This window comes from Monodelphis domestica, chromosome 2 (assembly GCF_027887165.1).
Source record: "Monodelphis domestica isolate mMonDom1 chromosome 2, mMonDom1.pri, whole genome shotgun sequence".
Taxonomy (NCBI): domain Eukaryota; kingdom Metazoa; phylum Chordata; class Mammalia; order Didelphimorphia; family Didelphidae; genus Monodelphis; species Monodelphis domestica.
Window position 1 is genome coordinate 132,756,376 of NC_077228.1, and position 23,615 is coordinate 132,779,990.

General features: G+C 36.9%; 1 protein-coding gene across 9 annotated transcripts in view; it reads left to right on the forward strand.

Moving 5' to 3' along the window:
* Positions 1-23,615, forward strand: part of DISP1 (dispatched RND transporter family member 1) — a 303,781-nt gene that overhangs the window by 43,273 nt on the left and 236,893 nt on the right. For all 9 annotated transcript variants that reach the window (XM_056815972.1, XM_056815979.1, XM_056815977.1 and 6 more), the window contains one exon: positions 16,832-16,936. The gene's annotated coding sequence lies outside the window, so the exon portion shown is untranslated. The remainder of the gene's footprint in view (positions 1-16,831; positions 16,937-23,615) is intronic.

Below are 23,615 nucleotides of genomic sequence, written 5' to 3' on the forward strand. Positions count from 1 at the left end.
CAGATACCACAATTTGTTCAGCCATTCCCCAATTGAAGGCCATCCCCTCATTTTCCAATTTTTTGCTACCACAAAGAGTGCAACTATGAATATTCTTGTACAAGTCTTTTTCTTTATTATCTCTTTGGGTTACAAACCCAGCAGTGCTATGGCTGGTCCTTGGTGGTCTCAGTCAGCTGCCAAGGACCCAGAGGTGCCCCTCACTCACTCCAGAGATACCCTTTGCTCACTCACTGATTCTAGCAGGATCTGGCTCTGGCTCTGGCTCCATAGGTGGGATAGGGGAGAGTGAATCAGCTCGCATTTTGGTGGGAGCTTTTTTACCCCTTTATGGTGTGGAAATGCCCAAATCCCACTTCTGTGCTGTGCCCTACTGTTGAGTCCCTTCATTCCTATGTGTCAATTTTCAAAAGAATAGAAAAATAATCAAAAACATAAGAAAAATTCAAAATAGGCCTTGTATAGGTCCAGTTTAAAGTAATTTCTATCCCACAAGTATGTAGGACAGAATGCAGTAATATTTCACTTAGCCATTTGTAGCCAAGACTACAGGAAGTTGCCATAATATAAGAAGAAAAGAATTAGAATTCTATTTTGATGGGGAAATGTCATTCCCTCGTCTGATTTTTTTTTTCATTCTCAGGGATATAGGGAGCCAGCATGATAGTCAAGCTTTGTACTTGTTTGAGTACTTCGTAAAGAGTGTAGATACAAGGAAGTCCTACGACTTAAACATAAGTTAAGCGTTGCAACCTCGAGTCTCACTTTAATATTTCTTGTGTGCTCTATTGGCACTATTCAGGTTTAGTCTGTGCTCCTTGTTTTTATCCCTTTTCCTGGAATCAGACACAAACATTAATCACAGTCCTATAATATTTTATCAATAAATGGCAGGTTCCCATAGTTTAAAGCTTTTAGGCATATATTGATATTATACCAAGAGTATATATATTAACTTGTGTTACTGCAGGAAAAATATTAATATTAATTATGTGTACCGTCAGTACAAAAAATGAGAAAAAAATCAAACATTCTGATCAAAAAATAAAAGAAAAGAAATAAGAAAAATAAGAAAAAAATCAGTAATTCAATGTATTATTGAAAAAAACAGCATCCATTTGTCTATGGATTATTATCTCTAATTCATATGATAAGATAGAGTCACAATTCATATGATAGGATACAGTCAATCAGTCTCAGCAGAAGATGCTTTCTTCACATGTGAGCAGTGAATCAATCCAAGAGTCTCTTTCTCCAATCTTTATAGATGTTGGAGTAGTTAATAATATTTGGAATGGTCCTTCCCATGAAGGTTGAGTTGCTCCAGTTCGCTTGAAATTCTTGATATAAACTTTATCTCCTGGGTTCAGGTCATGCAGAGAAAAGTCTAATGGTCCGGCTTGTACTGCAGCTCCAGATTCATGAAGTTCACGTAGTTTGTGCTGTAACTCCTGTATATAGGAAGCAATAGTAATATCTCCCCCTAATAGTGATGTATAAGCCGGGGAGAAAGGCTTAGCAGTCTCTTAGACTGTACCATATTGTTTTGATGACCACTGCTTTATAGTATAGTTTGAGATCTGGTACTGCAAGGCCACCTTTCTTCACATTTTTTTTTCATGATTTCCCTGGCTACCCTTGATCTTTGATTCTTCCAAATGAAGTTTTTTTTTTTTTTTGGCTTTTTGAAGTCTGTATCAGTAGGTGGTGGGGAGAGGAAGAGTCCTGGGTCTAGACTGCAGCCATGTTTACCCGGAAGTCCCCAGGCTCCGTTTGCCTGGAAGTCCCCAGGAACCATACCTCTTTTAATCATATGTATTTTAGAAGTTCTATGTGTTTCTATGTTGGATTATGTACTTTTCTATATCCTTTAGAATGTAAGCTCCTTGAGAGCAGGACCTATTACATTTTTGTTTTTGTAGATCCATTGCCTAGCATAATGCCTAACCCAAAGGAGGAATTTAATAAATGGGAAGTTGGCTTGGATTTCTTTGTATTTTTATTTTTCCAATTCTGTTTTTATTAATGAAAAGACACCTGCTTCATTTTATATTTATCCCCCTCCCACTCGTAATGCATCTTAGAGAACAGTCAAGATTTAAAAAAAAAATTCTAGAATGCAATTTTGTATTTATTTATGTATTTATTCCAAATGGCCCTGTGTACCCACATGGGATGGATATGTTTTCCTCTGCCTTAAATTCTATAGATATTGTTAAAAATAGCATTTTAAGTGAAAAGATTCTTAATTTTCATTTTTAACAATTGGGTTGAGTTTAATGTTGTGTGCAGAAAAGGGTATTGTTTTTCTAGTAGGCAGTGCTAGATTCAGTACTTTGGCAAATTTGTTTTCAGCTAGACTGAAAGAGATGATGTGCAAACAATTGCTTTCTTTGTAAGTAGTGATGTTGAGTAATGACTAAGTACATTCATTTACACAGCCAACATAAACTCCAAACACAGAGATTTTTCTATGCCTTTTCCACAAGTAGATCATGTGATTTGGTATTTATCCTTGGCTTGAATATCAAGTCTTACAGACCAAATAGCTTGACCATGAAATCAAGCAGCTGTTTCAAAAGACTTTTTGCAAATTAAAAAAAAAAATTTTTTTCACTATAGTGAAAGGAATGTATATATGCATATGTGTATGTGTGTGCCTTTTCTTTTCTTTTCTTTTTTTTAGCTGTCTTCTTAAAAATGAGTTACAATCCAAAAATTTCCAGAGTACTTTTTATGGAGATCTTTTTTTCCCCCATCAGCAGCAAAGTTAGCTGGATTCCATGTGTTATTGCTAACAGGCCACTAAATTAAAAAAAATCAAGTAGTGTGCCTGGTATTTGGCTATTTTTCAGATATGTGTGAGGAACTGAGCATCTGTGACTGTGAGACCTCAGCATTGTGTTTAGAATTGTTTCATGATCTATTTGCTATTGGGATGGGGTTGGGGGGGAAGAGACCAATCAATGTAGGATTGTAACTTTTAATTACCTAATTAAAGGAGAGCTTGCCAAAATTATATGGATGATGTATGATGAGACTAATGCATCTTTGGGGCTTGGGGAACAGTAATGCTTTCAATATATATTGACTATTAAAGTTTTTTCCCAGTTCCATTCTGTTTTCTCAGGCATGCTACATAGGATATAGTGTTACTTTTGCATCAGATATATAGTTCATGTTCTGTGTTGCTCAGCACTAATGTTTCTTTGGGTGGTTCTAAAGCTGAGAATTTGGTGAGAGTTATCACCCTTGGTAGGATCATAGGATAGAGTTGAAAGGGACCTTAGAGATCATAAGGATGACTACTGCTCTTGTTTGGGAGATTATCAACTGAGGTCACTTTGCAAGGCCAAATTCTCTGAACTTCTCCACCTTAACATTTCTCTGTTTCACTCATTTCCTCCTTTTCTTTTCTTCTCAGCAATAGACTCAACCCTTTTCTCCAAGGTTAACACTTTTTGTTGTGTCTTCAATCTCCAATAGATGGAACCTTGCACCATCTATTGCCACCATTTTCTTTTGAAGTTTAACCATTTCTCTCTCCCTTCAGTTTTACCTCCCTTATGTTGATCTTTTTACCTGGCAATCTGTTATTCTCTCTTTCTCCTTTTTGTCTCCAAACTTCCCAAGGATAGTTGGTTGTAATTGTTTCTACTTCTTCCCCACCCATTCATTCCTCAGACACTTGCTACTTACTTTTTGTCCTGTTATTCTGCTGAAACTTCTCTCTCCAGTGTCCCAAGTTACCAAGTACAAGAGACTCCCCCCCACTCATGTTTTAATCTCTTTGATTTCTCTTTAATTTCTTTGATAATGTTAACTGTTTCCTTCATATAGATGTCCTTTTTTTCTTTGGTTTATGAAATAATGAAAAGTAATATTTTACATGCTACCTTAGGGGTTGCAAACATTTTACATATGTTTGACCCACACAACAACCCTGGGAGGTAAGTGCTATTATTATCCTCAGTTTATAGATAAGGAAACTTAGAGTTTAAATGACTCTTCCAGTGACAAACAGCTAGTACACATATGAGGCTTGATTTGACTTGAAGTTGTAACTTTCTGACTATAATTTCAACACTTGCTCCACTGTTGTTATTTATAGCTATATTTTTAGTTCTCATCATACTTATCTAATCACTCTTTTTCTTTCACACAATCTTTCTGAGTTCTTTCACTTCACCTTCACTTTGTATTTTTTACTATCATCAAATTAATTTTCCTTATATGATAATCTCAAAACCAGGAAGACCTAGGTTTGAATTCTACCTCTGAAAAAGGCTGGCTGTATGACCTTTGGTAAGTCATTTAACTTTTCAGTGTTTTAGGCACTGGGTGTGTACTTACAATTAAAACCTCAGGTTTCAAATAAGAGGATAAAAATTTTGAGTATAAAGGGAAACTTTCCTGTAATGGAATGAGTCCCAAGAGGCAAAGTAGAAAGGACTAGTAGAGAGTTTGGACTGTGAAGGAAGAATAGCACAAGTTGAGAAGGAATAAGTAGAACTTGAGTAAGGTAGGAGAGGTAGGAAATGGAAATGAAAACTGAATTTTTTGATAAAAGTATATGCTTACTATTGTTAAAACAAACCCTAAGAGACTAGCAGAATTCTTTTGTGGCATTGAAATCTCCTATTTAATAGTGCTTGAAGTTGTTCTGGAGTTAGGGGTTTGAAATTACAGAGCTTTATTTGTTGTAATGAGGTTGGAATTTTATAACTTTTAAATAGAGACCAGGAAATTAAACTTGATATGACAAGAAAGGACTTGGAAGAAAATATGGGGAGAAAATAAAGTTAACTTTGGTAACAGTTTAAGTTTGTAAGAAAGGAAAAATATGGGTAATTGTGATATTGAAGATGATGAGGCTATTTGTTTTGTCAGTTATTCATAGCACTTTATCTTCAAATATATTGTTATAGAATGGGAGAATGAATATTTTAGTTGTACAGTTGAAGAGGGGAACTGGGGATCATATATGACAATATAGCCCTTGCAAAAAACATGATTGTGAATAAACACATAGCCCCAGGCAAGAGGTGAGAAGTGTGTTTGTTTAAAATATAAATGTGTGTTGTTTGGTGTTTAAAAAGTTTAAGTAAGATATCTGAGACTTATTATAATAGGAAGTATTGTAGAATTATAGAGTCTTGAGTTACAAGGCACTTCTGAACTTACTTAGTCTAGCCCAGGGGTCCCCAAACTTTTTTACACAGGGGGCCAGTTCACTGTCCCTCAGACCGTTAGAGGGCCAGACTATTAAAAAAACTATGAACAAATCCCTATGCACACTACACATATCTTATTTTAAAGTTAAAAAACAAAACAGGAACAAATATAATATTTAAAATAAAGAATAAGTAAATTAAAATCAACAAACTGATCAGAATTTAAATGGAAACTATGGGCCTGCTTTTGGCTAATGAGATGGTCAATGTCCACTTCCATATTTGTCACTGCTAGCCATAACAAGTGATGCAAGTGTGTATCAGTTAGTCTAGATCTGGTAGGAGATTTCAGATGTTTCATTCTGGAAAAAGTCTGTTCATAGACATAAGTGCTGCCAAAGATGGTGGCCATTTTGAGTGCATGGTTCCTAAGATTAGGATATGTCTCAGAGAAGAGAAGAAATTAGGCAAGCTGCTTGACTTGAATGCGTCTTTCAGAGAGTCCCAATTCTTCAGCCAGTTCCATTTGGTAAACTGGATCCACATTTGCAATATTAATTGAAAATGGGTTACAGAAAAGCTGTATGTCCTGTTCATGGAGATGAAGCTCTTTAAATATGAATTGGAACTCCTTTTGCAACTTTTCCAGCGAGCCCACACATTTCTTTTTTTTTTAATTTATTTTTTTCACACATATTTCTTTTAGGAATGCATTCAAGGGTTTTTCCACTAATAGATTTTGAGTTAAGGGGAGATGGCAGAAGTTTTCCTCCTTCACTTGTTTGATAAGGAGGCCTAATTTTACTTCAAATGCTTTCACATGTATATGTGAATATGCATAGCACAGATGAGCTTCCCTTTTCCTTGAAGTTGCACATTAAAACTGTTGAGTAGCTCTGTTACATCTGTCTGAAAGGCGAGGTGCCATTTCCATTCTGCATCATTGAGCTCTGGTACTTCTTTGTTTTTTGAAAGCATAAAAGCTGTAACCCGTGGAAGTAAGTCATAGAAATGTCTCAAAACTCTCCCTCAACTCAGCCAATGGACTTCTGTGTAGTACAGAAGATCTTCATAGGCATCATTCAGCTCAGACAGAAATTCCTGAAATTGTCTGTGGTTTAGTGCATTAGCTCTAATGAAGTTAACACAAGATACCACAATTTTCATAACAGAGTCACACTTCAATGATTTACTACATAGCAGCGTTTGTTGGTGGATGAGGCAGTGCATGGCTATTAGATGAGAATGGTTACATTTGTCCATCTCTTGGTTAATGTGAGCAATTACTCCTTTCTTAGACCCCACCATGCTAGGAGCACCATCAGTTGTCACACTGGCTAGTTTAGCCCAGTCTAGCTCCAAATCCTTCACAGTTTGGGAAACCTTTTCATAGATATTCTCTCCTGCAGTTGTTCCTTTGATGCTTTGCAGTGCAGTAAGCTCTTCTGTGACTTTGAAATTGTCATTCTTCCCATAAATAAAAACTAGAAGTTGTGCAGAATCATGAACATCATTGCTTTTGTCGAGTGCCAAGGAAAAATAGGAAAGTTTTCTACCGGAGTTTTGCAAATGCTAATGCAGATTGTTTCCCATTTCTTCAATCCTTCATGTAATTGTAGATCCGGAAAGACTAACTATACTAAATAAGTCTGCCTTTTCTGGACACATGTCTTTGGCAACAGAATGAAGGCACTCTTTAATAAATTCTCCCTCCACAAATTGTCTGCCAGCGCATGCTATTAGCTTGGCATCTTGAAAACTTGCTTGCAGTGAAGAAATATTTAGCTGCCTCTGCTTCACAAAAGTATTTTTCTGAGTTGTCAATATATTTTTCAGTTTTAATATTTTATCTTTTCTCATATCTTCGACCAAATGATTATATTTTTGTTTGATAGTGTCGACACAAATTTTATTCTTTGAACACAGACGCTATATTCTGGTATATCAAACACACAGCTCTTTCCTTGTACTGAATGAAAAAGTAATCATAAGTCCACTGTTCTTTGAATATCCTACACTCTGAGTCAATTATGCTTTCTTGATGTTATTGTTTACTAAGGATTCCAAATTGCTATTAGTAAAATACCAATATGATATATACAACCCTACAAAAACAACATACCAACAATAATTTTGCCCACACAGAGGCATAGACTGCACTGCCCATCAATGCAGTCTGATCTGTGTCCATCAATGCAGCCTTTTCAGCCCACATCATTTCAGCCTCACCAGTGGTCATATTGATGGAACTCCACTATTACTTCAGGCTCACACTGGAGCGGTGTGGGAACCAGCATGATTACAGAGCTGGTTCCTCCACCACCTTTCCAGTTCACACTACCCTGTGTGAACCACACTGATCTGTGAACTCACACAGGAATTAGACCCATGCAATCAGATTCTACAGCAGGAAAAAAGAAGGCACTACACTAGTGTGTGTCCTCTTGTGGTCTGTATTTATGGATCTGTAATTATAGACTGTAATACAAAAAACACATGCCTCACTTCCCCCACATAGTACAATGGCAACCATACTCCCCCAGATGCACAACATAATGGCCCCTATAACTTCCCTCTGCCCAAAAGTCTCTCCCCACATTACTCCACAGTACAATGGCCCCTATACTCCCCCAGCCCCATAGGGACCACTATGTTGTGCATCTGGGGGAGTATGGGGCCATTGTACTATCATGTTTCCCTGAAAATAAGACAATATCTTATATTAATTTGACCCCCCCCCCCAAAAAGGGGGTGTCTTATAAAACACCCAGCGGGTGGGCTTCTCACAGTAGAGGCCCACCACTGATATCACAGGCCAGATGCCTGTATACAGTACTGGAGGCAGTGCTGGGCCTGTGACACTCTATACCGCTGTCTGGGATAGCAGAGGCTGCAGTACTGGACTGTGATGGACCTGTCACACCTTTCATAGTGCCATCACCACCACCACTATACCAGGCAGCAGTTTACACAGTGAGGAATCCCCTTCCCCAGACTGCTGCTCACCCTGCTGACATCTTCCATTGTGCAGCCACATAATCCTTTGTGTAGCACCTTGTTAGAACAAAGGATTATGTCACTGAAAGTAGTATTGTACATTATGCCATGTTTTGCAGTGCTGCTACATACAGTACTCCAGGACCACAGGATGCAGATGCATCCAGTGCTCCTCTCATTGGCCACCAATGAAAGAAGTGCCCCTTCCGGAAGTGTGGTGGGGGCCAGATAAATGGCCTCAGGGGGCTAGCCCACACCTAGATAGGAATGCCCTCTGCAATATCACTGACACTTGTCACATAGTTCTTCAACCACATTTGAAAGTTTCCAATGAAAATTGAACTGCTTCCCTTTTAGATTGTTCTAATTGCCAAGAAGTTTTTCTTCTATTGATTCACAGTTTCTCTTCATCTTCTGTCCATTACACCTACTTTTTCTCTCTGGGAATGAGTAGGACAATTTTTTGCCCTTTTCTTTGTGACATCCATTCTGTATTTAAGATAGCAGTGAAAGAATGCTGAACTTAAAGTCCTAAGACATGACTTTCAGTATTGACTCTGCTACATAGGGAAGCAATATGGTACAATGGGAGGGACACTGACTATGGAATCACTTTCAAATCCCACCTGTCATACCACCTGTGTAACCCTGGGCAAGTCATTTAACTTCCTTGGCTCTCAAGTATTTCTCCATTATAAATAATTCTTGCTTTTCATTTTAATTACTTTTTGGCTTAAAGAAGAATAATCTATTCTTGTATTTTCTCATCTTTTTATGCAAAAAAGACTGTAGTTTTACATCAAAAGCATTTTTTACATTTATTATTACATTTAATTACATATAATCATGTGATTTTTATTATTTTACTATTTAATAGTCTAATGTTTTCTTAATATTGAACCATTCATGCATTCTTGGCACAAATCAAATTTTTACTATATAACTTAAGTTTTTTTTGCTAACATTTTGTTCAATATTTTTATATCTATTATCATTAGAGATACTGCTCTATAGTCTCCCCACCCCCACCCCCACTTTCCTTTATCTTTCCCTGGTTTAGGCATCAGGACCATATTTGTCTCCTGGAAAGAGTTTGGTGGGATGAAACCTGTATATTTGCAAACCATTTATATAAAATTTTAATCAGTTGTTTTTTGGGATGTATGATAGAATTCATTTCTAAATTCATCTAGTACTAAATTTAAAAATTTTGGATTTCACTTATGGGTTGTCCAATTTTTTTCTGATTTTTTCTATGATTGGGTTATTACAATTTTAACTTCTTTTACTAATAATTTTCGTATTTCATTTAAGTTTTTACTTTGTTTCAATATAATTTGTCAAAAGTTTCTAATAATTTTATTTCTAATCATTTGTTATAAATTATACTGTGGCATTTTTGATATTTGTCAGATTATTAACAATTTATATATTAGTTTAAAAAACTCTGGCCTAGTTTTATTCCCAGTGTTTTTTTGTTTTTAGCCTAATCAATGAGAAGGTAGTGGAAAAAAAAAGTTATGTGATCAACACCAGAAGTCTCTAATAAAAATATTCTGATGTTCTTCCCCTCTAGTCTCTTAGACTAGCCTGATCTCTGGTTGTTAGATATTTTAATTCTTTCCAATGTAATCTACCTTCTGAAGTTCAAGTTTGTTTAGTTTGTGAATATTTTCTCTTGTCTCACTCTTTCTTTCCTTGCCTATTTCTTTGTAGGTTTTAATGTATTTCTATACCAGACTTTTTTGTTTGTGTCTTTGCCCAGTTTAAGAAAGAGTAAAATTCATGAGATATTCTTTTTTTCTCCATCCCTTTTCTGGGTTTATACAATATTCTTGCATCCCACACTTTTGCAGAAAAACTAAGTTCCTTCCACTTCTTTACTTCTTCTGTAGTGTATTCCTCTATCCCCATCCCTTTTTTCCTCTGTGAAAACCTATATTATGGAACGACCCTGAGGCTTTGTCTTTGTCTTTTCTAATTTTCTTCACCCTTTGGCTTTTCTGATTTTGTGTTCCCAGAAACCAGTGGGATTCTGATGGGACACTTGTCTTTTCTCCTTTATTAATTAGCATGTAAGTACTTTGTAATTATTTATGCCTTTGTGATCCCATCCCTTCTGTAGTCTGGATGCCATTAATGACAGAATTCTAGATTAAATATTTAGGTGTAGGCTCCCATATACCTGGCTTTTGGGTCTATCTCCTGGTGGCCCTACATGGACTTTGTCTATCCTTTTTCTGACTACTCTTTTCCTAAACATACTTCATTTAGGATTGGCCATGTCCAGATTGTGTTGGTCAGAACTCTCTTGTGAGGCTGAGGTTGCCTAGTACTTCTGTTGGTTTTGTCTATTGCAGTGGCTTTGAGAGGTCCATGGGTTTCAGATCTCTTCTAGTGTCCTCTGGTACTTGGGGCTACCAAGGCTTATTACATTGGCTTTGTCTACTTCCATTCTTTGTGCACAGCCTGCTTGGATTCATTTTATTTTAACCTCTTACCTTCCGTCTTGGAATCAATACTGTGTATTGGTTCCAAAAAAGCAGAAGAGTGGTAAGGGCTAGGCAATGGGGGTCAAGTAACTTGCCCAGGGTCACACAGCTGGGAAGTGTCTGAGGTCAGATTTGAACCTAGGACCTCCCATCTCTAGGCCTGGTTCTAAATCCACTGAGCTACCCAGCTGCCCTCTTGGATTCATTTTTGAAAGTATCAATACTTTGAGTGGACATCCTGATCCGCACTCCAATTTATGAGAAGACATAGAGTTGTGCAGGATACCCAAAAGGTATAGAAGACTTGAGATCTACATGTAATATTCTAATTGATAAGATCACATTTGTATTTGAGGTAAGTTGCTTGGGGTAGTTTATGAGTTCCAGCCATATGATATTACTAGATGACTATAGATTTTTAAAAGATAACTTTTTGTACTGCAAAAATGCTTGGAGTCATTGAAAGTGCTATGGAGTTTCCTAAATGTAATTGAACCCACCCTCTTCTTCTGATTAAATTCTGGGCTCATTTCATGGTTTGAACAAACATCTTCAGTGTTTGGTCAAGATACACACACACATATGTATACACACAGATATATATAACATATATATCTGAATTCAGTAAGTTTTCCATCCAATCACATATAGAATATAGGTAACTGATGTTCTTCATCTACTTTTTTGTTTTGTTTTGTGGCTGCTTAGGTAAGACCTCAGTGAGTGAATTTGAGTTTTGTTACTGAAACTCTGTAGTGTTTCAAGGCTTGATGCAATGAGCACAGTATCATCATAAACAGAATATCTGGAGAACCTCATCATCTGTAGGGAATTCTTCTTGTGGATTCTGCATTAGACATTCTATATGACAATGGTTGACACTTTTAATGAGCATGTCTCCTGGTTTCTTGCCTTGCTTGTTACTAATTAGAGGATTGTCTAAGCTATCTCAATTGCAATCAAGTAATCTTATATGATTTTAATATATTCATTGTAGATACCTTGTTGGAGGAGAACCTGAAATGAAACCTTTTATTCCATAGGATTAAATATTTTTTAAAATAGTCAAGCAAAAACTCAAGGGTATTCTTTTTTTTTTTACTTTTAAAAATTTTTTTATTTGTTCATTTTCAAACATTATTCCTTGGAAACAAAGATAATTTTCTTTTCCTCCCCCCCTCCCGCTACCCCTCCCATAGCCGATGCGCAATTCCACTGGGTATCACATGTGTCCTTGATTTGAACCCATTTCCATGTTGTTGGTATTTGCATTAGAGTGTTCATTTAGAGTCTCTCCTCAGTCATGTCCCCTCAAATCCTTTAGTCCAGCAGTTGCTTTTCCTTGGTGTTCTTACTCCCACAGTTTGTCCTCTGCTTGTGATAGTGTTTTTTCTCCTAGATCCCTGCAGATTGTTCAGGGACATTGCATTGACACTAATGGAGAAGTCCATTACATTTGATATTGCCACAGTGTATCAGTCTCTGTGTACAATGTTCTCCTGGTTCTGCTTTTGCTCTGCATCACTTCCTGGAGGTCGCTCCAGTCCCCATGGAATTCCTCCACTTTATTATTCCTTTTAGCACAATAGTATTCCATCACCAACATATACCACAATTTGCTCAGCCATTCCCCAATTGAAGGGCATCCCCTCATTTTCCAATTTTTGGCCACCACAAAGAGTTCAGCTATGAATATTCTTGTACATGTCTTTTTCCTTATTATCTCTTTGGGGCACAAACCCAGCAGTGCTATGGCTGGATCAAAGGGCAGGCAGTTTTTTATCGCCCTTTGGGCATAGTTCCAAATTGCACTCCAGAATGGTTGGATCAATTCACAACTCCACCAGCAGTGAATTAATGTCCCAACTTTGCCATATCTCAAGGGTATTCTTAATGGGATTTAAAAAGAATTGTGTAGAGCTAAAAGCAGTTAGCAAAGTTCCAAAGAAAGGGTTAGATAGAGACTGTGGGATAATAGAATATAAAGGGTGGAGGGAGCAATCTGTTTGGCCTAAAAAAACAGGTCAGAAAGAAGAAAGAGAGAGGAAAACTTAGAGTCCTGAGGAATATTGTCTTCTTGAGTGGAGTTTGTAGGTATTTTTTGTTTTTTTTTACCAGAAGCCAGAAGGGACTATCAGTTCTAGGTTGAGGCCAGCTATGGAAGGGGCAAAGATTGGAAATAGAAGGATGGTCCAAGAAATGTGCAGGCTTGAGAATATGACAGAGAAGCCAAGATCTATAGAAGTGGCATGTTGCTATATGAATCTTAAAAGTGAAGCTGAGTTCAGAGTCTGGGTTGGTTTCCAAACTTGCTGTGATCTACATTATATTGCTGTCATTTTCTAATATCTCTGCCTCCTGTCCTGGAGTTTTTTTCTTGTTTAATTTCAACAACCACCTGTGTTTTGATCATTGGATCTCTAAGTCCTCCCCTGAGTCTAGTTTGTCTTTGCTTGACTTTTATGATGGGAGTCACTGCTAAAACTCTCAGAGGGTTGGTTGTAGCTTTAATAAAGAGGAAGCTGTGGACTTAGATCTGGTATGTGGATCCAGTCAATCATTAAGCATTTATTAATCTTCTATCTTCCAGCCATTATGCTAGGCTAGATGCTAAGGTTACAAATTCAAAGAATGAAATAATCCCTCTTGTTTAATGGTGTGTGTGCGTGTGTGTGTGCGTGTGTGTGTGTGTACATATATATGTATATACATATACATTTATATTTATGAATATAAAGAGAATAAATGCAAAGAAGCATAAGCTGCCTAGGGAGGAAGGGCACTCTTGGATAAAGAATCAGAAAAGGCTTCATACAAATGGTGAATTGTTCTCTGGGATTCTTTGTCTATGCAATGTTTAGCAAAGAGAAGATTTTTAATAAATATTCATTGACTGATTGATAAGAAGATGTGTCTATGAGAAGTTGCTGACCTTGAAGGCATACTAGTTAGAGACCCTTCAGAACCCTAGATGTAAGGGCCTTACTTCTAAATCTCAGAATCCTCAGTCGGTCATGGAGGCTGACTAAATCTCATATTGCTTTGCTTCACATCATAAAGGCTTTCATCACCTACACTGATAATCTTGAAACTGTAACGCTCACTTGGATAACTACTGGAAGTATAAGTATAATAAGTATATATTCAGCTGTCTTTATGCTTTGTCACTGCCCCATTGTCTTGGTGCTGACACTTCTTGCAAGAAGGGCAGACACAAATCAGGGTACAGAAGATGCTCGCACATACTCAAATGGATCTGTGATCTCATTGATTTGTGTTTTTCCTTCAAAGATGCTGTTTACAATCCTTCAATACTTGCTAATCCTGTGCCACTCTTGTACTTGCCTTCCCATAAATATCACATAGGACTTCACCCACTATACTGGGACTTTTCTTGCTTTCTCTTGACTTCATTATGAAACCAATGGAGCATGTAAGTCTTTCTGTAGGCTATCATTTTTGCTTTCCATATGACTTGCTCCATCTTTTTTTCACCCATACATTTCTTTGTTCACAGCTTTTATTCCAGTTTTCTTTAAAAAAAAATTCTGTATTTGTTATGATGTAGTCTTTTCACACTGATTATGAAGCTCTCCATTGCCCTTTGACAGAAACTCATTTTTAGTTCTTTGGAGACTGTAGTGTTCCATGACTCATAACCATCTAGCACCATCATTAGAATATTTGTTAAAAGTTAATTTTTATTTCTCAGTTTATTAAAGGAGTTTTCTGATTTTCTGAAGGCAGTCTACCTCACTGTTCTAATGTTTAATTTGGGGACCAACTCATTATCTAATTTTGGTGTCTGTCCAAGATATACTGATGGATTAGCTCTTTAGGTTTTCTAACTGCATGTAATAATAAACATTCTTAATTTACTTGGTTTTTCTTCCTAGAATATATGAAAAAGTTTTAAAATGCCTTTTTTAAAAAAGCATAGGTCTAGTATTTCAGTATTACTCTAGGTCCTGAACAAAGGAAAACAAATATAGAAAGCTCTTGCCTTCTGAGAGCTTAAAGGTTATATTGTATAATAAATTTACAAATGAAAAATAGATACTTCTTTATATATTATCTATAAATAAGAAATATTACAGCAATTATGAACATCTGCCTTTCTCCCTTTATGGAGTAAAGTCAACACTTATTAGGTATAACGGTATTATTAACCATGTAAGGCTTTCATGTTCAATCAGGATAACCTTTGGTGAAGTACTGAAATCTTAGCAGAACAATTACATCACCATTTGATTCTGGTCCAAGGAAGCCTAGATGCAAAATGTTTTATTAATATGGAAGAAAGTATTTGGGACATTAATTCTCATCCAGTCTTTATTTCTCTGCCCCTTTCTCTCAGTGAATTAATTGAAAAGGATTTTTATCAATGACAAATTATATTACTCTAACTGACCCCTCCTCTATTTCCTTTCTCCTTTTCATTAGTCAGGCTTGCAGGCAGCATTTCCCAAATTAACTTGGCTGTGGAACTCTTTTAGAATTGAAATCTATTGATGGTGTAGATAAATGTGTTTTATGGGGCATGGAACACCTCTGGGTTTAAAGGGTAATTGGGAAAATTTTGGAACAACATAGAGAATATGAGGCCTATTATTGTACCAAAAAATTACCATATGTAGATAATTCCCAGGAAACTTAATGAACTCCTAGTCATTTTGTGTAAGCTCCAATGTTTTATGGAATGAAATTTGAGAATTATAGAATTTGAGAAATGCTGCTATAAATAAATGGCACAGGAAACAACTTGCATTCGTTCTCAGACATGAACCTTCTCTTTTGAGTTGTAATGAACAATTTTACTAAGTGTACTTAGTACACTTAGTAAAAAAAAAACAAAAAACAAAAAAATAATTTTACTAAGTTTTCTTGACTGAGGCTGAAATTTTCTGTGATCTTATTTTTTTCCTTTTCCATTTGCAAAATCCAAAGTTTTCTAATTCTTTCCCCATCTCTTTTAAGGCATACAACAAAACAGAATATGGCACCCCATTTTCTTGCTGTATAGATGGTTAATCTCAGGACCACTACCACCCAAGGAAGAGGCAAGCTGAATTTGAGTTGCACATATACACCCTGAACATATCTTAGCTAAGAAAATGGGCAGTCAGGATTCAGGAGGGTCCTAATCCATGTTCTGTAACCTAGACGAGCATTTATGGCAACAAATTGATTGAGGGTCCAAGATAAGAAAAGCTAGGTCACAGGATAACAGGAAGGCAGGAAAACCAGGAAAAGGTAATCAAGCAAGAGGAATAAAGAGACCTTGATATTGAGGCTGTCTTCCTAAGCCAGAAAGTTTAAATCCTTATCAACTTTTTATGATCATCTATATCTTATCTCCTTCACACACACTCTTTAAGTTCTAGCCAAACCATATGCCTCAGCTTCCCTTGATCTTGTCCTGCCTTCTTTTCTTGGCATGCATTTTCACACTCTTAAAAGTATGCCTACAGGGAACTTCCCATAGATCTCTGCCTCTCAAGTTGTTTTCTTTAGAGACTCATTGGAGATGTCATCTTTTCTATGAAGATTTCTGCATCCTTTGAGCCAGAAATGATCTAAGTTCCTTCAAATGTCTCTTGCTACCATGTGACCTCCTATGTACTTTAGCATATTCTGATTTGTGGTAGAGTTAATCATGTATCCATGTCACTTCTCCAGATTGTAACCTTCTCAAGAATATGAACTGTATTGTTTTTATTTTCATTTCCCTATGTAGTCTTATAGCCTAGTGGCTTTTACATGATAAGCATTTAAGAAATGATTTTTTTTAAATTTTTGGCATTTTCTGAGAATATATCTTTTAAGTGCTCTTTTATGGTTACTTTTTAGTCAAATAAGTCAATGTGAACTTAGTGATTAGGAAACAACATATTCAATTAAAAAAAAAACCCAAACCTTTTATAATTAATTTTAACAGGCAGTTGTAGCCATTCAAAAAAATTTTTTTTTTCAAAGAATGTGGTTTCTTTTTTTCATTTTTGTTGCCTCTCTAAGTTATTAACCTGAATGGAATGTGAAGGTATTCACATGCCATTTGACTCTCAGAAAGTGGTACCATTACTGGTATGCTTTCAGACTGTTATTACTTCTTATTTTTTCATTATTTTTTGTTATACTGAGAACATGGTTGTGTTTCCCTTTTCACAGATTCCTGTAAAAGTGTCCTTCATCTTGCTCTTGTTGAATTTTGGACTTTTTGGATCAAGGATGTATTTCGATGCCAAGTGATGATACTGCATTAAAAAAAAAAAGGTAATCCTAAATTTTGGAAGGCCAATTGTTTCATCTTTGTTTTAATCAGTCTGTGTCTCTGTGTTTGACACTGATAATTTAATGGACCTTTTCTGCCTAAATTGAGACAGACAGTGTGTGTTAATAAAGATGGTGTCGGGAAGTCTTCTCAGACATTTTTTCTTTCTACCTTTATTATGTCAGGTAGCATGAAAGGGGTTTCAATTCCCCCCCTCCCCCAATTTATGATATGGATCATCTTTTTTCCCTCCATGTGTGAAAGATCTGTGTTGGCATCTTAAGCCTTTTTCTTTGGGTAAAGGAACAGTGGAATCTGTACTCAAAAATGCCAACTTACCATACTGTATGAATAAAGAGTAGAGTCAGTGTGAGTAAAGAAGAGGTTCTCTTCCCTTCATTTCAATTTTATTACTCTTTTCTAGCATCACAGTATCTCATTGTAACCAGGATAGTCTTTACTGTGGAACTAGAGGAAATGTTTTCTTCCTGTTACTTTGATGTTCATTCACTCCTATTTTATTATATATTACAGTGCAAAGCCTAATGGGACAATTTTTATACCAATTATAAATATAAAAAAATATTCTTACTCTCTCTATTTTAAAATCAGTATTAAGTATCAGTGTCTGGGACCTGATTTGAACTCAGTCTTCCTGACTTCGGACCCAGCACTGAAACCCCTGGATCACCAGCTGCTTTACATGTGACATTCCATCTCCTGACTTTAAATTCTTGCCTTCTATCCTCTGTACCTGAAATGCTTTTCCTCTTCATCTCTGATTCCTATTTTCCCTGGCTTTCTTCAAGTTTCAGATAAAATACCACGTTTTACAAGATTTCCCTGGTTCTCCTTAATTCTAATGTCTTCCCTCTGTTGATTATCTCCAGTTTATGCTGGAAGTATCCTGTTGGTACATTTGCATATTTTCTCCCTCATTAGACTGTGAGCACTTGAGAGTATGGACTGTTTTTGACTTGACTTTCCCAGAATGTGCCTAAATGTAGGTCCTTAACAAATTCTTGAAGACTTGGTCATTCATTTCAGCAAACATTTATATCAAACACTTCTGGTACATCAATAAATAATAGTCATGGATCTGGGATTTTGTTGATGTGGGAATTCCTTCCACCAAGTTGGATGGAAATTTGTCTAGTGGATATGTTTTAAGGAGTTAATCATACTCACAAAACAATTAAGTGTCAGAAATGGTATTTGAATCTAGGTCTCCAAGTTTAGCCCTTTACCCATTATACATACTGCCCAGGGGTGAGATTCAAATGAGATATATGCAAAATATCATAAAGCACTTTGTAAACCATAAAACTCAATATAAATGCTAGTTGTTATTGTTGTTAGTCTACAGTCCCCAAACCTCCAGTCTGGTCATTATTTCCTGAGCCTTTGCTGAGCTCAAGCAATATTTACAGATCCAATACAGAGTTGTTTTTGGAAATATTCAACAACTTTCCTAGGGGGAAAAATGTTTTTTTTTCCCCCAGCCATCTGGGGAAAAATATATATGCACACACACACTTTTAAGCTTAATCTGCGTTACTGACACTTTTTTTTGATCTAGATAATCACCAAAAAGTGAAATCAAGAGTAGATTTCTGAGATTTAAATACTCACATGGAAATTTAGCAGCACCTCTTGAAGTTAAAGCTGGCTTGAGCATACTTCCAATAGTGTCTCTGTAACAATTAAATGTAGGTTTTGTCTCAATATAAGAGTTATAAAAGTGTTTGCCAATTATAAAATATTAACCCCTAACTCATAATGACTGTTAGCAGCTTTTATTTACAACAAGGTAGAGATAGTTAAAGTGGGAAGTATAGGGAGACAAAAGGCTGGTCTAGCCTACCAGCCCTAAATGCTGCTCTGGTGAAGTATGACTCAGGCCCGGCAGGTGCTTCCTCAAACCCTGATCTCTCTGTGGATTTCCCAGTAGTCCTCAGGCAGAAGTCCCAGTGATGTCTTCAGCTCTACTCACCGACTCAGAATCTAAGGGAAGAGTCTCTCCAAGGAACCAGCCTCTCTAAAACCAAGGAAGCAAAAACACCTAGACCATGTTTGTCTCTTCTTTAATACCCCTTTTTCCATGTCACTTCCTATCTCTCCCCCTCTTTACAGGAACCAATTGTAGTCTCCCAATTTGCTTGGCACTGCCCAAGGTGGGGGCGGTGCTTGTGACTTTTGGGAGTGTGAACTAGTACATGACTTGTGAACTCTCTTACCTAATGGTTAGCTAGCTACTAAGTAGGAGTACTTTAAGTTTCTTGATTTGATTAATTAAAAATAGACAAAGGGAAAGTTAATTCTATCTTCACATCTCTTTTAGGGCTTGGGGTACAAAACCAAAAATGAAATAGCCTTTGCCTTCAAGGAGATTACTTTCTACTAGGTCATAGGTTCTTTTTTTTTTTTTTAACCCATACCTTCCATTTTGGGATCAATACTGTGTATCAAGGCAGAAGAGTGGTAAGGGCTAGGCAATGGAGGTTAAGTGACTTGCCTAGGGTCACACAGTTAGGAAGTGCCCAAGGCCAGATTTGAACCTAGAACCTCCTATTTCTAGGCCTCTTTCTCAATCCACTGAGCCACCCAACTTCCCCCTAGGTCATAGGTTCTGAACTAAGATCCACCTACAAAACTTTTAGGGGATCTGTATACTTAGAACTTTTAATATTTTCATAACTATTTCTCTATAATGAGATTCTATTGTAATCATTTGTGTTTTATTTTATGCATTTTAAAACATTACAATGGGGTTGGCTGAATGGCTAGAGAACTAGGCCTGGAGTCAGGAGCATTTGCACTCAAATTTGGCCTCAGACACTTCCTAGTTGCATGACCATGGGCAAATCACTTAATCCAATTTCCCTAGCCCTTGCCTTTCTGTCTTAAAGTTGTTACTATGACAGAAAGTAAAGTTTTAAATAGATAAGTAAAGACTTTATCCTGGGCCATGGGCTTTACCAGTCTGCCAAAGGGGTGTAGGGCATATAAAAAGGTTTAGAATCCCCACAGTAGATGGATATAGTTTATACACAGTTCAGTTGACTCAAGATAATTTGAGGAGGTTGAGGGAGCCCTAATACCAGGGTGTATCAGGAAAATATTATATGAGGCATACCTGAGTTGAGTCTTGAAGGCAGCTAGGGAGTTTAAGAGGCAAAGGCGAGAAGAAAATCTCCAAATGTGACCATGCCCTTTACAGAAATAGAAAGTAGAAGAGACATGGATGAGAGAAAAAATTTTGTGTTTGTTGACTTTAAAACATGAATGAAATATCTAGTTAGTGATATCTAGTAGGAAAATGATGAGGGGGACTGGTATTCAGCAGACATATTTGGGATAAATGTGTGGATCTGAGAACTCCCTACTTCTGATTCCCTGAAGCATCAGATCTCAGATAATGTGATTCCCCTTCACTAAAGGCAGCATGTTACAGTGAAAAAGGTTGGATTTAAAGTCAAAGGACCTGGGTTTGAACCCTAGCTCAGCCATCATGTTGCCTATATGACCTTGCACATAAGGTCTGTCTGGGTTTCAGTGCCCTTACCTGGAAGATAAGAGACTCCTCTTCAGACCCCCCCCTTTACTATATTTTCATCCAAATCATACTCACGATCACTGTACTAATATTTATACAACCAGCCATTCGTAATGGTGGTATTTTTAGATCATAACATTACATAACAGAAAGGCAAAAGAAATAATAACATTAAATATACTGATATAGTAAAGTTAATGCATAAATAAATACATCACATATGTACCTGGATAACAGTCTTCCACCAATGTTCTTAACTTTTATGGTGAAGAGTTTGGCATCATACTTAAGAAAAGATGTGAGGGAAGCACATAAGAGGGGAAAACCCATGTGTTGGGTAGCTTACAGCTCCAGATTGTAGACTTTGAAGCATTTAGGAATGCAATTAGGAATTTAGCCCATTTAGTAATATTGACAGCCCATGAAACTACTTCTCTGTTCACTGTTGGACTGTTGACCTTTACCACTCAACGGCAGGGCAAATCTTCTCTACTCATACTAGTATTTAAAGTTTTTTTGCAATTTATAATCACCCTTAAAGGGTATTGAGAAAATGTTATCTCAACTGGAATAGCAGTCTCTTAAAGCCAGAGAATTGCAAAGCTCATCAAACTGTCTACATCTGGATTATACAGCACAGCACAGCCAATAATTCAATCCCCTAGAATTTTTCCAGAGACATAACACAGACTGACTCTTTAAGCCAAACAAACCTTTGCAGCACACAAGAAGATAAAGCAGTGAGGTGGTGCAGTGGATAGAGCCCAGTCTGGAGTCAGAAAGACTCATTTTCCTGAGTTCAAATCTAGTCATAGACACTTATTAGCTGTGTACAAGCCACTTAATCCTGTTTGCCTCAGTTTCCTCATTTGTAAAATGAGCTGGAGAAGGAAATGCAAACTACCTAGCATCTTTGCCAAGAGAAAAACACAGGGTCACAAAGATGTACAGAAACGACTCAGTCTTTACATTCCTTTCTCAAGTCACAGGTGGCAACAGATTGCAACAGGATATGAGAAGCTTCACCTCTCCATCTCAAGGGGCTAAAAGCTACTGCTGAAGCTCTTGACCATTGAAGTAAATTCTCTGTCCCTCTGGTTAGAAGACTTTTATTTATTTGTTTTTTAGAAAACCCTCATGCCTTCTGTCCTAGAATTAATTCTAAGGCAGAAGAGTGGTAAGTATTAGGCAATGGGGGTTAGGTGACTTGCCCAGAGTCACTGAGCTAAGAAGTGTCTGAGGTCAAATTTGAATCTAGAACCTCCCATCTCTGGGTCTGTCTCTCAGCCACCAAATCACCTAGCTGCACCCCCACTTCCCCCCTGCAAAAAGCTTCTAGATGAAGCCTTTTATCTGCTGTCTGATTGTCATGGCTCCCTCTGCTGGGTCTTCATTTCTTCTCTGATTCCCATGACAGTTTTTTTCTCACAGGTTCCTTGATCCAGTTATTCTTTTTATACTTCAGTGACTTAAATGAGAACTTTCTGAATACTAGTGGTTTCACTTAAGAAATTAAAACTCCCCCAATTTCCTGTCAAATCTATAGTCCTTTAAAAAACATTCCTTAGCCTCCAAATGTTTAAATGATTTCTCATTTTTTTAGTTCTATTCTTTTTGGTTATAAAATAGTTAGGTTAGGGTTAGGTATCATAATCCTTTGCAACTCTAAAGTCTTCACCATCATCATCTGGTTCCTTAAAATTGTGTTCTTTGCAATCTTATTTCTTTAGCCTCTTGAAGAAAAATTTCTGCCTCTTTAAAATATTAGAAGTATTCTCGTTCAAGTGAAGCATTATTTTGCATACTTCAAAAGGGAATTTGATTCTTTATATTTGTTCTTCACTTTATATTCTGTCCAAAATTACTCAAATCCCATCTAAAAGTTGTTTCTTTTGAATCTGTGTGTGTGTGTGTGTGTGTGTGTGTGTGTGTGTGTATGCAATTTAAAGTAAAATGAGGTTCTTTTCTCCTTTTTGGTATCAATGTTCATCAGAACAATAGCTTATATCCTTTGTCTGTTAATATAAATATTTTCCTTTGCCCCCAAATACTTTTTCTGATGTTTTCATCTTTAAATGATCCATAGGAAAAGATCCTTAAAGGGACAGATCACTTGTAGTGTGTACTGCAGTATAAGATGGCCAAGTCTGCCATTAGATCTCAGGAAAAACTTCCTAACAATTAGAACTGTCCAAAAGCCAAAGGTATGCTTTGAGAGATTGTGGGTTTCCTTTCCTTAGAGGACTTCAGACAGAGGCTGGATGACCAGTAGTCAGCTTAGTTACATAGTAGGTATTCCTTTTTTTGTTTTTAAACCCTTTCCTTCTAACTTAGTATCAGTTCTTTTTTTCCCCCTTTAAGGTAAGGGTGTAACTTGTTTTATTTATAATACTCCCTTTTTTAAATTGAGAAATTTTATTTAATTAATTAATTTAGAATATTTTTCCATGGTTACATGATTCATGTTCTTTCCCTTCCCTCTTCCCCTCCCCCAAGCCCCTGGTAGCTGACATGCAATTCCACTGGGTTTTACATGTATCATTGATCAAGACCTATTTCCCTATTATTGATAATTGCACTACGGTGCTTGTTTAGAGTCTACATCCCCAATCATATCCCCATCAACCCATGTGATCAAGCAATTGTTTTTCGTCGTCTTTCTACTCCCACAGTTCTTCCTTTGAATGTGGATAGTGTTCTTTCTCATAAGTCCCTCAGAATTGTCCTGGATCATTGCATTGCTGCTAGTAGAAAAGTCCATTGCATTTGATTGTTCCACTGTGTATCTGCCTCTGTGTACAATGTTCTCCTGGTTCTGCTCCTTTCATTCTGCATTACTTTCTGGAGGTTGTTCTAGTTCTCATAGAATTCCTCCAGTTCATTATTTCTTTGAGCACAATAGTATTCCATCACCAACAGATACCACAATTTGTCACAGCTATTCCACAATTGAAGGGCTAGTTTCAGTTCTAAGACAGAATAGAAGCAAGAGCTAGGCAATGGGGGTTAAGTTACTTGCCCAAGGTCACACAGCCAGGAAGTATCTGAGATCAGATTTGAACCAGGTGTTTCTCACTCTAGGCCTGGTATTATAGGTATTCCTTTTGTTGTGTTGGTTGTATGAG